Source organism: Aquarana catesbeiana, linkage group LG07 (genome assembly GCF_042186555.1).
Source record: "Aquarana catesbeiana isolate 2022-GZ linkage group LG07, ASM4218655v1, whole genome shotgun sequence".
Taxonomy (NCBI): Eukaryota; Metazoa; Chordata; class Amphibia; order Anura; family Ranidae; genus Aquarana; species Aquarana catesbeiana.
In genome coordinates this window covers 274,685,304-274,697,908 of record NC_133330.1, presented here as the reverse complement: position 1 = coordinate 274,697,908, position 12,605 = coordinate 274,685,304, and the positions used below count along the sequence as shown (strand labels likewise).

General features: G+C 43.4%; 1 protein-coding gene across 1 annotated transcript in view; it reads right to left on the bottom strand.

The window, feature by feature from the left end:
• LOC141103591 (uncharacterized) overlaps positions 1-12,605 on the bottom strand; it is a 535,587-nt gene that overhangs the window by 48,151 nt on the left and 474,831 nt on the right. The window lies entirely within an intron of this gene.

The following is a 12,605-nucleotide window of genomic DNA, read 5'->3' as shown; positions in this document are numbered from 1 at the left end:
AAAGCTACAAGTTAGTGTAGTGCGTCCTCCTCACAGTGTTCAGCTAAAGCTACAAGTTAGTGTAGTGCGTCCTCCTCACAGTGTTCAGCTAAAGCTACAAGTTAGTGTAGTGCGACCTCTCCACAGTGTTCAGCTAAAGCTACAAGTTAGTGTAGTGCGACCTCTGCACAGTGTTCAGCTAAAGCTACAAGTTAGTGTAGTGCGTCCTCCTCACAATGTTCAGCTAAAGCTACAAGTTAGTGTAGTGCATCCTCCTCACAGTGTTCAACTAAAGCTACAAGTTAGTGGTAGTGCGACCTCTGCACAGCGTTCAGCTAAAGCTACAAGTTAGTGGTAGTGCGACCTCTGCACAGTGTTCAGCTAAAGCTACAAGTTAGTGTGGTGCGTCCTCCTCACAGTGTTCAGCTAAAGCTACAAATTAGTGTAGTGCGTCCCCCTCACAGTGTTCAGCTAAAGCTACAAGTTAGTGTAGTGCGACCTCTGCACAGTGTTCAGCTAAAGCTACAAGTTAGTGTAGTGCATCCTCTGAACAGTGTTCAGCTAAAGCTACAAGTTAGTGTGGTGCACAGTGTTCAGCTAAAGCTACAAGTTAGTGTAGTGCGTCCTCCTCACAGTGTTCAGCTAAAGCTACAAGTTAGTGTAGTGCATCCTCCTCACAGTGTTCAGCTAAAGCTACAAGTTAGTGTAGTGCATCCTCTGAACAGTGTTCAGCTAAAGCTACAAGTTAGTGTAGTGCACAGTGTTCAGCTAAAGCTACAAGTTAGTGTAGTGCGTCCTCCTCACAGTGTTCAGCTAAAGCTACAAATTAGTGTAGTGCGTCCTTCTCACAGTGTTCAGCTAAAGCTACAAGTTAGTGTAGTGCGTCCTCTGAACAGTGTTCAGCTAAAGCTACAAGTTATTGTAGTACGACCTCTGCACAGTGTTCAGCTAAAGCTACAAGTTAGTGTAGTGCGTCCTCTGAACAGTGTTCAGCTAAAGCTACAAGTTAGTGTAGTGCACAGTGCTCAGCTAAAGCTACAAGTTAGTGTAGTGCGTCCTCCTCACAGTGTTCAGCTAAAGCTACAAGTTAGTGTAGTGCGACCTCTGCACAGTGTTCAGCTAAAGCTACAAGTTAGTGTAGTGCGTCCTCTGAACAGTGTTCAGCTAAAGCTACCTGTAAAAGGTTGGTGGTGTTTTCCTTATCCTATCACTACCGCAGGCAGCTACATTATTTTAACGTTAGTGTAGTGCGTCCTCTTCACAGTGTTCAGCTAAAGCTACCTGTAGAAGGTTGGTGGTGTTTTCCTGATCCTATCACTACTGCAGGCAGCTACATTATTTTAAGGTTAGTGTGGTGCGTCCTATTCACAGTGTTCAGCTAAAGCTACCTGTAGAAGGTTGGTGGTGTTTTCCTGATCCAATCACTACCGCAGGCAGCTACATTATTTAAACGTTAGTGTAGTGCGACCTCTGCACAGTGTTCAGCTAAAGCTACCTGTAGAAGGTTGGTGGTGTTTTCCTGATCCTATCACTACCGCAGGCAGCTACATCATTTACACATCAGTGTAGTGCAACCTCTGCACAGTGTTCATCTAAAGCTACCTGTAGAAGAGTGGTGGCGTTCTCATACTACAGGCAGGCAGTTGATTTTGCTAGCTGCAGTATCAATATATATATATATATATATATATATATATATATATATATATATATATATATATATATATATATCAGCTTAGTGCAGCTGCATCTCACTGCAGGCCATTAGTATGTCTGGAAGGCCAACAAGGAGAGGCAGACAGTCACAAGCCAATAAAAGAGGGCAAGCAGGCTCTGTGTCTAGAGGCAATGCTGGTCATGGAGATGGTGCATCCTCATTAGCACGTGGCCATGGGGCACGCTTGCCCTTTTTTACGGCAGCTGGCCGTGTTGAGCCGCAACATGCGGAAGACTTGGTCGAGTGGATGACCAAGTCATCCTCATCCTCCTCATCCTCATCCTCTCTCACCCATGCTCAGGGTACTTTGTCTGGCAAAGCAGCTGCCAACGCAGCCTCTTCCCTTGGCTCAATGGCATCAGTGACTCCTTCCGTAGCCCCACCATGTCCTCCTAAGGTGTCCCTTGAACTGTTTGACCACAGTGTTGGGTACATGCTCCAGGAGGATGCCCAGCATTTAGAAGGCTCTGATGATGATACTGAGCTAGATGAAGGCAGTAACATGAGCACGGACAGAGGGGGTGCCCAAGAAGGACAGCAATCTGGCAGTCATGCTCCCCCTGCTGCAGCATACTGCCAGGTTTGCTCCAGTGATGAGGAGGGAGGGGATGATGAGGTCACTGACTCAACGTGGATGCCTGATATTAGAGAGGAGGTGGAGGAGGCACATCACCAAGGAGGCAGGATGCCCTCCAGGGGCCAGCCTAAGGGCAGCACACTGACTGCATCACACCGCAAAGCTCCGCATGTGCAGGGCGCTGCTGTCTCTGCACGTTATTCCAAAAGTTCTTTGGTGTGGGCCTTTTTTGAGACGAGTGCATCAGATCGCACCGCTGCTATTTGCAACATATGTCTCAAGCGTATCTCGCGTGGCCAAAACATCTCCCGCTTGGGCACCACATACTTAACTAGACATATGTTGACCTGCCATGCAGTTCGTTGGCAGGCGTATCTAAAAGACCCACACCAAAGAGCAAAGAGGACCTCTCCTTGCTCCTCATCAGCTGAGATCTCCAACCCCACTATACCTTCCGTCCTCTCTGAGACCTGCACTGAGAGGAATGAAGGTATAGAATTAGGTGTGTCACAGCCAAGTACTTGTGGGCAATCTGCTTTTGGTACACCAACGTCAGATTGTACCAGGCAAATTTCCCTGCCCCAGCTGCTGCAACGCTGAAAGAAGTTCGCTCCCAGCCATCCACATGCCCAGCGGTTGAATGCTAGCTTGGCAAAATTGCTAGCACTTCAGTTGGTAGACTCTGCCCCCTTTTGTGGAGTTTGTGGAATGTGCGGTTCCTCAGTGGCAGGTACCCAAACGCCACTTTTTCTCACGGAAGGCGATTCCGGCTCTCTACCGGCATGTGGAAGGCAATGTCCATGCCTCGCTGGACAGGGCGGTCAGCTGTAAGGTGCATATTACCGCTGACTCATGGTCCTGCAGGCATGGACAGGGACGTTACCTAAGTTTCACGGCGCATTGGGTGACTCTGCTGGCAGCTGGGAAGGATGCAGGACAAGGTGCAGTAGTGTTGGAGGTTGTTCCGCTACCACGCCTCCAAAATGCCACTTCTAATGATTCTGACACACCTCTCTCCTCCACCCCCTCCTCTTCTTCTTCCTCCATGGCCTCTTCCTGTGCTTTGTCCTCAGAACCAGCGGTGCTCCGTAGGCGTTCAAGGGGCTACTCAAGTATGCAGACCAAAAGATGCCATGTGGTGCTTGAGCTGGTGTGCTTGGGGGACAGGAGCCACACTGGGGCAGAGGTTCTGTCAGCTCTGCAGGGGCAGGTGCAGAGGTGGTTGACGCCACGCCAACTTAAGGCAGGAATGGTAGTTTGCGACAATAGCACCAACCTCCTCTCTGCCCTCCGACAGGGACAAATGACCCATGTGCCCTGTTTGGCTCACGTCCTTAACTTGGTAGTGCAGCGGTTCTTGGGCAGGTACCCGAGCTTACAGGATGTCCTGAGGCAGGCCAGGAAAGTCTGTGTGCATTTCCGCCGGTCATATAATGCCAGTGCTCGGCTGGCAGACCTCCAAAAGGAATGTAACCTGCCCAAGAACCGCCTAATCTGTGACATGCCCACAAGGTGGAACTCAACGTTGGCCATGCTGCAGCGGCTGCACATGCAGCAGAGGGCCATCAATGAGTACCTGTGCAACTATGGCACCAGGACAGGGTCAGGGGAGCTTGTTTTTTTTCCCCACGCCAGTGGGCCATGATCAGGGATGCATGCACTGTCCTGTCACCATTTGAGGAGGCCACGAGGATGGTGAGCAGTGACAGTGCATGCATCAGTGACACTGTCCCCCTTGTCCACCAGTTGGAGCACACGCTGCGTGGAATAATGGACAGGGCACTTGAGGCAGAACAGAGGCAGGAAGAGGAGGACTTCCTTAGCTCTCAAGGCACTCTTTATCCAGACAGTGTTTCTGCGTGCCCGCCGATCACACAGGAAGAGGAGGAGGAGGATTGTGTCAGTATGGAGGTGGAGCCTGGCACTCAGCATCAGCCTTTAAGGGATCATTTACAGTCCCAAGAAACACATGGACTTGTACGTGGCTGGGAGGAGGTGGCTGCGGATCATGTCGTCCTTAGTGACCCAGAGGACTCCGGACTGAATGCCTCAGCAAACCTACGCTGCATGGCCTCCCTGATCCTGCAAAGCCTGCGGAAGGATCCTCGTATTCGTGGTATCAAGGAGGGGGATCGCTACTAGCTGGCAACCCTCCTTGATCCACGTTACAAGGGTAAGGTTGCGGACCTTATCTTGCCATCGCAGAGGGAGCAGAAGATGAAACATCTTCGGGAGGCCTTGCAGAAAGGTCTGTGCAACGCGTTCCCAGAGACTGGGAGGTTACAAACTCCTGTTTCTGGACAACGTGTTGCTGAGGCTTTGGTCAGTCAAAGAAGGAGCGGTTGAGAAGGTGGCCATCTGACCGATGCGTTCAGACAATTTTTTAGTCCGCAGCCCCAAGGTATGATCGGTTCCGGCAACCATCGCCAGCGTCTGTTTTACATGGTGCAGGAATACCTAGGGGCAAGATCTGACTTGGACACCTTTTCCACTGAAAATCCTCCGGGTTACTGGGTCTTGAGGATGGATCACTTGCCAGAGCTTGCACAGTATGCATTTGAGCTACTTCCTGCGCTCCAACAAGAGTATCTGTGAGGGGTTGCAGTGTTGTAGCACCAGCACCAGTGCCTAAGGACCAATTTTTCAGCCCCTGTGTAACAGGGGCGTGTAATTACAATTTTTGATGCAATTCTTTGCAGCAGGGCTAGTTCCTGCGCTCCAACTAGAGTATCTGTGAGGGGTTACAGTGTTGTGGCACCAGCACCAGTACCCAAGGCCCAATTTTTCAGCCACTGTTGGGGTGTGTAATTACAAATTTGGATGCAATTCTTTGCAGCAGGGCTAGTTCCTGCGCTCCAACTAGAGTATCTGTGAGGGGTTGCAGTGTTGTGGCACCAGCACCAGTGCCTAAGGCCCAGTTTTTCAGCCCCTGTTCAACAGGGACATGTAATTAGAATTCTTGATCTAATATTTCACAGCAGGGCCCGTTTCTGCACCCACCAAGAGTATCTGTGAGGACTTACAGTGTTGTAGCACCAGCACCACCACCACCACCAAAGGCCCAATTTTTCTGCCCCTGTTCAACAGGGGCATGTAATTACAATTCTTGAGCTAATATTTCACAGCAGAGCCCTGTGAGGGCTTACAGTGTTGTGACCACAACAACACCTAAGGCCCAAATTTGCTGAGTATATAGGGCAGGCCACCACTTTCAAACATCCAACTTACAAACGACTCCTACTTGCAAACGGAAGGAGACAACAGGAAGTGAGATGAAATCTACCCCTAGGAAGGGAAATTCTCTCCTGTAAGAGTTAATATGGGAAAAACGTTTCTCCTTTCCACTGGTGTTTTATCACCAATCCTTGTTTCACAAAAATCCCCAAATTTTCAAAAAACATTTGTCATTGGGACAAAAAGTGAGGTGAAATCTTCTGAAGAGGAGCACAGACAGCAAAACAAATGTCACAGGGGTGATAACCCTTTCCTAGGTTTTCCAAAAAGCTTAAAATAGATTTTTTGGCTGGAGCTAAACACGTTAAAAATGTACCAGTTCAAAATTACAAACAGATTCTACTTAATAACAAACTTACAGTCCCTGTCTTGTTTGCACCGCCTGTATACTGCTGTTCAGCGTATATAGGGCCTGGGGGCCCCACATCTTTCCTTTTTTTAATTTGGGTGCGGGGTTCCCCTTAATATCAATACAAGACCCAAAGGGCCTGGTAATGGACTTGGGGGTACCCATGCCATTTGTTTCACTGATTTTCATCCATATTGCCAGGACCCGACATTACATTAAAGCTGCAAGCAGTTTTAAATGACTTTTTTCCTTTAAAAATGACATTTTGTGCAGGGACTGTTCTAAGCACGGGAAACACACGACACTTTACAGGCATACTATAGACACCCCCCGGTTCGATATTTAAAGGAATATTTTACTTTTTTTTTACTTTAAGCATCATTAAAATCACTGCTCCCGAAAAAACGGCCGTTTTTAGAACTTTTTTTTGCATTGATACATGTCCCCTGGGGCAGGACCCAGGTCCCCAAACCCTTTTTAGGACAATACCATGCAAATTAGCCTTTAAAATGAGCACTTTTGATTTCGAACGTTCGAGTCCCATAGACGTCAATGGGGTTCCAACGTTCGTGCAAATTTTCGGTCCGTTCGCAGGTTCTGGTGCGAACCAAACCGGGGGGGTGTTCGGCTCATCCCTAATGACCATACAGTATTCTGTTGTAGCACTGGATTGCCATCATATAGGGCAAACTGTATTTACTCTGAACAAGCATTAGGATTGCATTACTGGTGTTGTTCAGTTCTCTGAATGCTTAAAACTTAGTATGGTTACTGTGATTATCTATTGTGCTCTGCAATGTCTGTTTCATTTTTTTTTGTCTTGCCCTACCCATGATTGACACATAAAAGTGTTGATTTACTAAAGGAGAGAAATTGTCTGCATAGTAGACTTACTGTATTTATCGGCGTATAACACGCACAGGTGTATAACACGCACATTCATTTTAAGAGAGAAGTTTTAGGAAAAAAAAAATTAAATAAGGAATTTGAAGCAAAATAAGGGTCAGTGCCCATCTGCAGCCTCACCTGTGCACATCAATGCAGCAGCCTCACCATTGCCTTCAATGCAGAAGCCTCAACATTGCCTTCAATGCAGCAGACTCACCATTGCCATCAGTGCAGCCTGATCGATGCCCATCTGCAGCCTAGAGGGGACAGGGAGGGGTGCGGGATGAGGGCCGACATACAGTGAGAATCTCCTATGATAGACAGAACAGTAGTCCAATGGCAGCCCAGGAGACAGGACTTTCTATTACAGAGGCCACCAAGAAAACATGAGGTTCTCACTGAACGTAATCTGACGGCGCTCGTCCCTACCCCCTCCCTGTCCCCCCCGAGGCAGCTAAAATTGAAGTATTGGCGTATAACACGCACGCGCTATTTGCACTCGATTTTCATGGTGAAAAAGTGAGTGTCATACGCCAATAAATACAGTAATTTTCACTTAGCATTGTGTATAAAGTGAGGCTGTGTTCTCTTCAACCGCACAATCATGTGCAAGGAAAATTCCTGTTTTATATTCCTTGAAAACATTAGATCAGGGGGGGCAGGAGGCGGAGCTTAGCAGAGCAGACATGCATTGTTAGAGCTCCACACCGCTGAGGAGAGAAGAGAAGGACAAAGCGGAGCCTGCAGGCTCAAAAGGTATCCATTTGAACCTTTTTGCCCCAGGGAACAAACTGTGAAAGTTTGGGCAGGAAATATGGTACTGGGAGGAAACCATGGCAGAAATAAAAATCACCTCACAAAGAGCTCACAGGCACTCACTGCAGCTGAAGCAGCTCCAGTCACCTCACAAGATACAGCATCAGGGCGCTCTCACAGACAGAAAATGTCACAGCAAGACTCTCCATTTGAGTCAGATACAGAACAAATCCTCTCACAAACTTCTCCACAAGCCTCCTCAGTATCCCCAGAAATATTATTACAATTTGAAAAGATGCTTCATAAGGCTTTAAAACAAACCTCAGACCAAATAACAAAAAGCCTAACCAAAGAAATAAGAGAGCTGGGAAACCGCACCGCAGCCTTAGAAATAAAAATGGATGAAATTGAAATTACAACCCAAGAAAATATAACAGAATTGGAACAATTAAAAAAAGAGAATTTAATACTTCAAACTAAGCTCGAAGATTACGAAAATAGAGCCAGACGTTCAAACTTGCGCATAAGGGGAATACCTGAAACTGTGACAGACCTGCAATCTACTATTACTGCTCTATTACAAGAACTAAAGCCAGATATCCCTATTGAACGTTTAGAACTGGACAGAGTACACAGAGCCCTCACAGCCAAAAAGAAAGATGGACCCCCACGTGATATAATCACAAAATTTCATTATTACAGAACGAAAGAACAAATACTAATTGCTGCAAGAGAAAAAAAGGAACTTAATTTTCAAGGACACAATTATCAAATTTTTGCTGACCTATCCCAACTTACTATTACTAAAAGACGATCCATGAAACCCCAACTAATGGAACTGCAACGCCACAACATTATGTATCAATGGGGCTTCCCCTTTTCAGTCAGATTTAACTACCAAGGTACAATTTACAGAAGCAGATCAGCAGATGAACTACAACAAACCCTTTTAAAATTAAATCTGACGGAACCCACAAGCAGCAACTCTCCCACACGCAGAAGAATGGCGTCATCTTCACCTTCAGGCAGCACCCAGAAAATTTCAGAACAAAATGGGAATCATCATTCTCACAAAAGAGGCCGTTATGCCACATCATCCATGGACCAAGAAGATTCAATGGACTGACATCCTAATTCCTGATATCTCTTCATTTATTATACTAAGAGATGGTTCTCTATAAAAAAACCTATATTTATAACTGAATGTAACTGCATTCTGATAGTCACACACTGTGTGGGATCATGTTACATTCCAGTTATATTTCTTATTACTTCTGATTCATATAGCCTTAGAATATATAAGTGAAATAAGGAAATTCTTGTTCAGTTATATATTATCAGGTAATAATAGATTTATTACTTTTTAGGACAAATATGTTCAATAATCCAGAAGTAATGGAAGCTTTTTCTTTCTTTTCTTAAAACAAATATATTATTATCTAACTAGTTCCTAGAATTATGTTTTTGTTTATTCTAATCTGAAGCAATACAACCTCAATTTTATGAGTTAACATATCTAAACAGTTACATATGAATAAAATATGTAATTGTTTACTCTAAAAGGGTTAAAATCCCAAAATAATTCAAACTATCTTCATCAATACCAAAGTTATTAACAGTACCTTTCTAACTGAATTATTTAGCCTAGGGCAAGACTAACCATATACAACCACCCTGGAATAAATAATTTCAACAAAAACTATATTCTGCACTCCAATTAATGAAACATCATTTTGATGTCTTTTGACATAGCACTTCTCTCCTGTAAGCGGAAGATCCGTGTACCCCCATTAGCCCTCCTCATTCTCCCAATCATATTATGTGGGAGTGTGACGAAGGCACTTATTCCCCTGAGAGAGATATTTACTCTCTTTGACGGGTAAATTGTGATTACTTGCAAAAAATAATTTATACAATGTATCATTTAATCTCATATGTTTTTTGTTTACTCTTTACTCCAGAATTCACTGGTTTCTTTTCTATCTATTCATCTCTTCAGTCCACACAGGTTGATCTGCGCAGTCAGCTCTGCATAACAAAAAGTAAGTCAAAACTATTTGATCTATTGCCATGGCACCACTGAATATACTTTCCCTGAATGTTCAGGGAATAAATGTCCCTCAAAAAAGGACCAAAGCCTTCCGTACTTTCCATAACAAGAAGGCTCACATAGTATGCCTCCAAGAAACACACTTCACCAAAGATTCTACTCCAAAATATATTTCTCCTTTTTATCAACAAATTTACACGGCTTCTGCCTGTACCAAGCAAAGGGGAACTCTAATTGCATTTCACCGATCCACACCATTCACCTTATCATCAGAAATTAAAGACCCAGAAGGTAGATACCTGATACTCATGGGTTATATAATGGATACAGCAATCACTGTGATTTCCTACTACGCTCCTAACAAACAACCTACACCATTCCTCTCACATATATTACAAGTGATTAATACACACAAAATAGGAACAGTGATAATGTGTGGGGATTCGAACCAGGTCCTCCTCCCATTTCTAGATAAATCACCTTTTACACCATCCAAAATAACCTCTAGATTACCTTTTTCTCAACTTCTTTCCAAATACAATCTGGTAGATTCATGGAGAGAAAGTAACCCAATGAAAAAGAAATTCACTTATTTCTCGCACCCTCATCAAACCTTCACCAGAATAGATCATATTTTTCTAACAATAGGAATGATACCAGAAATTATTGCATCAGATATAATTCCGATTCCGTGGTCGGACCATAATGCAGTATACACTACTATAGCCTCAGCCATACCAAAAGCGCATGACCCAACGTGGTACTTACCGGACATAATGCTCAAACACCCACTACATCAGATGGCCATTGAACAAGCTTTAAAGGAATACATATCAATTAATAATACAACAGACATCTCCCCAATAACACTGTGGGAAGCTCATAAGCCTGTCTTGCGTGGTACAATACAAAGACAAATGGCACTATTTAAACGGGAACGCAAAAATCTAGCAAAAAAACTAGAACTCAATTTTAATGCAGCCTACATATCATTTCAAGATAATCCATCTCAGAGTACAAAATCTCATCTGGAAAAATCTAGATTGGAATACGATCTATTTCTCACTGAGTCAGTTGATAAATCCCTCAAACGCTCCAAACACAATTTCTACATGAATACAAAACAAACCTGGTACATATTTGGCTCGGGCATTAAATTCAACTAACAAATCTTTCAAACCAATACGTTTGAAATTATCAAAAAATGTTTACACTTGTAATCCAGTTAAAATAGTCCATAAATTTCACTCACATCTCGCAACTTTATACAAGACAAACAATGAATTTAATCCTACAGAAGCTGAATCCTTCTTCTCAAAAATAAACTTACCTGAGTTATCTCAGAATCAAAAAAGCAGTTTGGATCAGCCTATAACTATAGATGAAGTTGCTAACGCCATAAAAGACCTAAAACTTAACAAAAGACCAGGCCCAGACGGCTACTCGGCTTTATACTATAAAACATTCTCAGAAATACTCTCTCCCATTCTCACTGAAACTTTTAACAAACTTCTAGATGGACATTCTTTTCGGCAAGAAACACTAATGGCAATTGTTTGTATGATCCCAAAACCCCTTTCTGATGATACTTCCTGTGTGAATTATCGGCCTATCTCTCTGTTAAACCTCGATATTAAATTATTAACAAAAATAATAGCAAAACGCCTCAATAGCATTATAGGAAAATTAATACATAGAGATCAAGTAGGCTTCATGCCAAATAGACAGGCAGGCGATAATATACGCAGGGCAGTGTTATTGGCACATATTGCTAAAAAACGGAAAATCCCTTTATGTTTTCTATCTCTCGATATTAAGAGGGCATTTGACACAGTATCCTGGCAATATATGCAATATTCATTACAAAAATGGGGTTTTGGACCCCACTTTTTAACATGGATCAAAGCATTATATAATAAACCCAAAGCCTATATAAAATATGCTGGATACAAATCTGAAGCCTTTAATATCGAAAGAGGTACCCGACAGGGTTGCCCATTATCTCCCTTATTATTTGCCCTTATACTCGAACCCATGGCCCAATACATCAGAACAAACCAAACTATAACTGGCATTGAAGTAGGAGGTATTACACACAAATTATGTATATTTGCAGACGATATATTACTTTTTCTATCATCACCACAGGTCTCTGGTCCTAACTTAATACCAGCTCTTGATGGATTTGCAGCCCTATCCGGCCTTATGATTAATCCTAAGAAATGCCTAGTGCTTAATATTTCACTCACAAACATGGAATTGATCCCGGCTAAGGCTGCACTCCCATTCACATGGGCAGAAAAATCAATCCCATATCTTGGAATTAATTTAACAGCATCTCATTCTGACTTATTCTCAACCAATTATCCTCCTGTATTAAGACAGATCACAAATCTAATAAAACAATGGTCGCAACTTCCTTTATCCTGGATAGGGAAAATTAATGCAATCAAAATGACTATTCTACCCAAATTGCTTTATCTATTCAGAGTCCTCCCTATTCCAATTCCTTTCTATTTTTTGAGAATAGTACAAAAAAGAGCAACTTCGTTTATATGGGGCTCTTCTAAACCACGTATACCTATACACACACTACATCTTCCCAAAAATAAAGGAGGCCTGGGATACCCTAATTTTACTAACTACTACAGAGCAGCACATTTGGCCAGTCTGTCCAAATACCATGCAAAACAGGAAATCCCATTATGGGTATTTATAGAGGCTTCAGAAAATGACCCTCTATTAATATCAAATTTATTATGGCTTGATCCTAAAGACCGCTTTAAAATTCATAATCCCATAACTAAACACTTCTTATCTCTCTGGGATAAACTAAAAACCAAATATCAGTTACAATCTCCACACAATCCTCTCCTTTCTTTTATCAGAAATCCGGCCTTTTATCCGGCATGGATCTACCCAAATTCTTTTAAAGCTTGGACAACATCAGGCATTCAGACACTAAATGACTTCATAGCATCTAAATCATTCCTTTCATTCCCATCGCTTAGAGAAAAATATGATCTACCAAACTCTGAGATATTTAGATATCTCC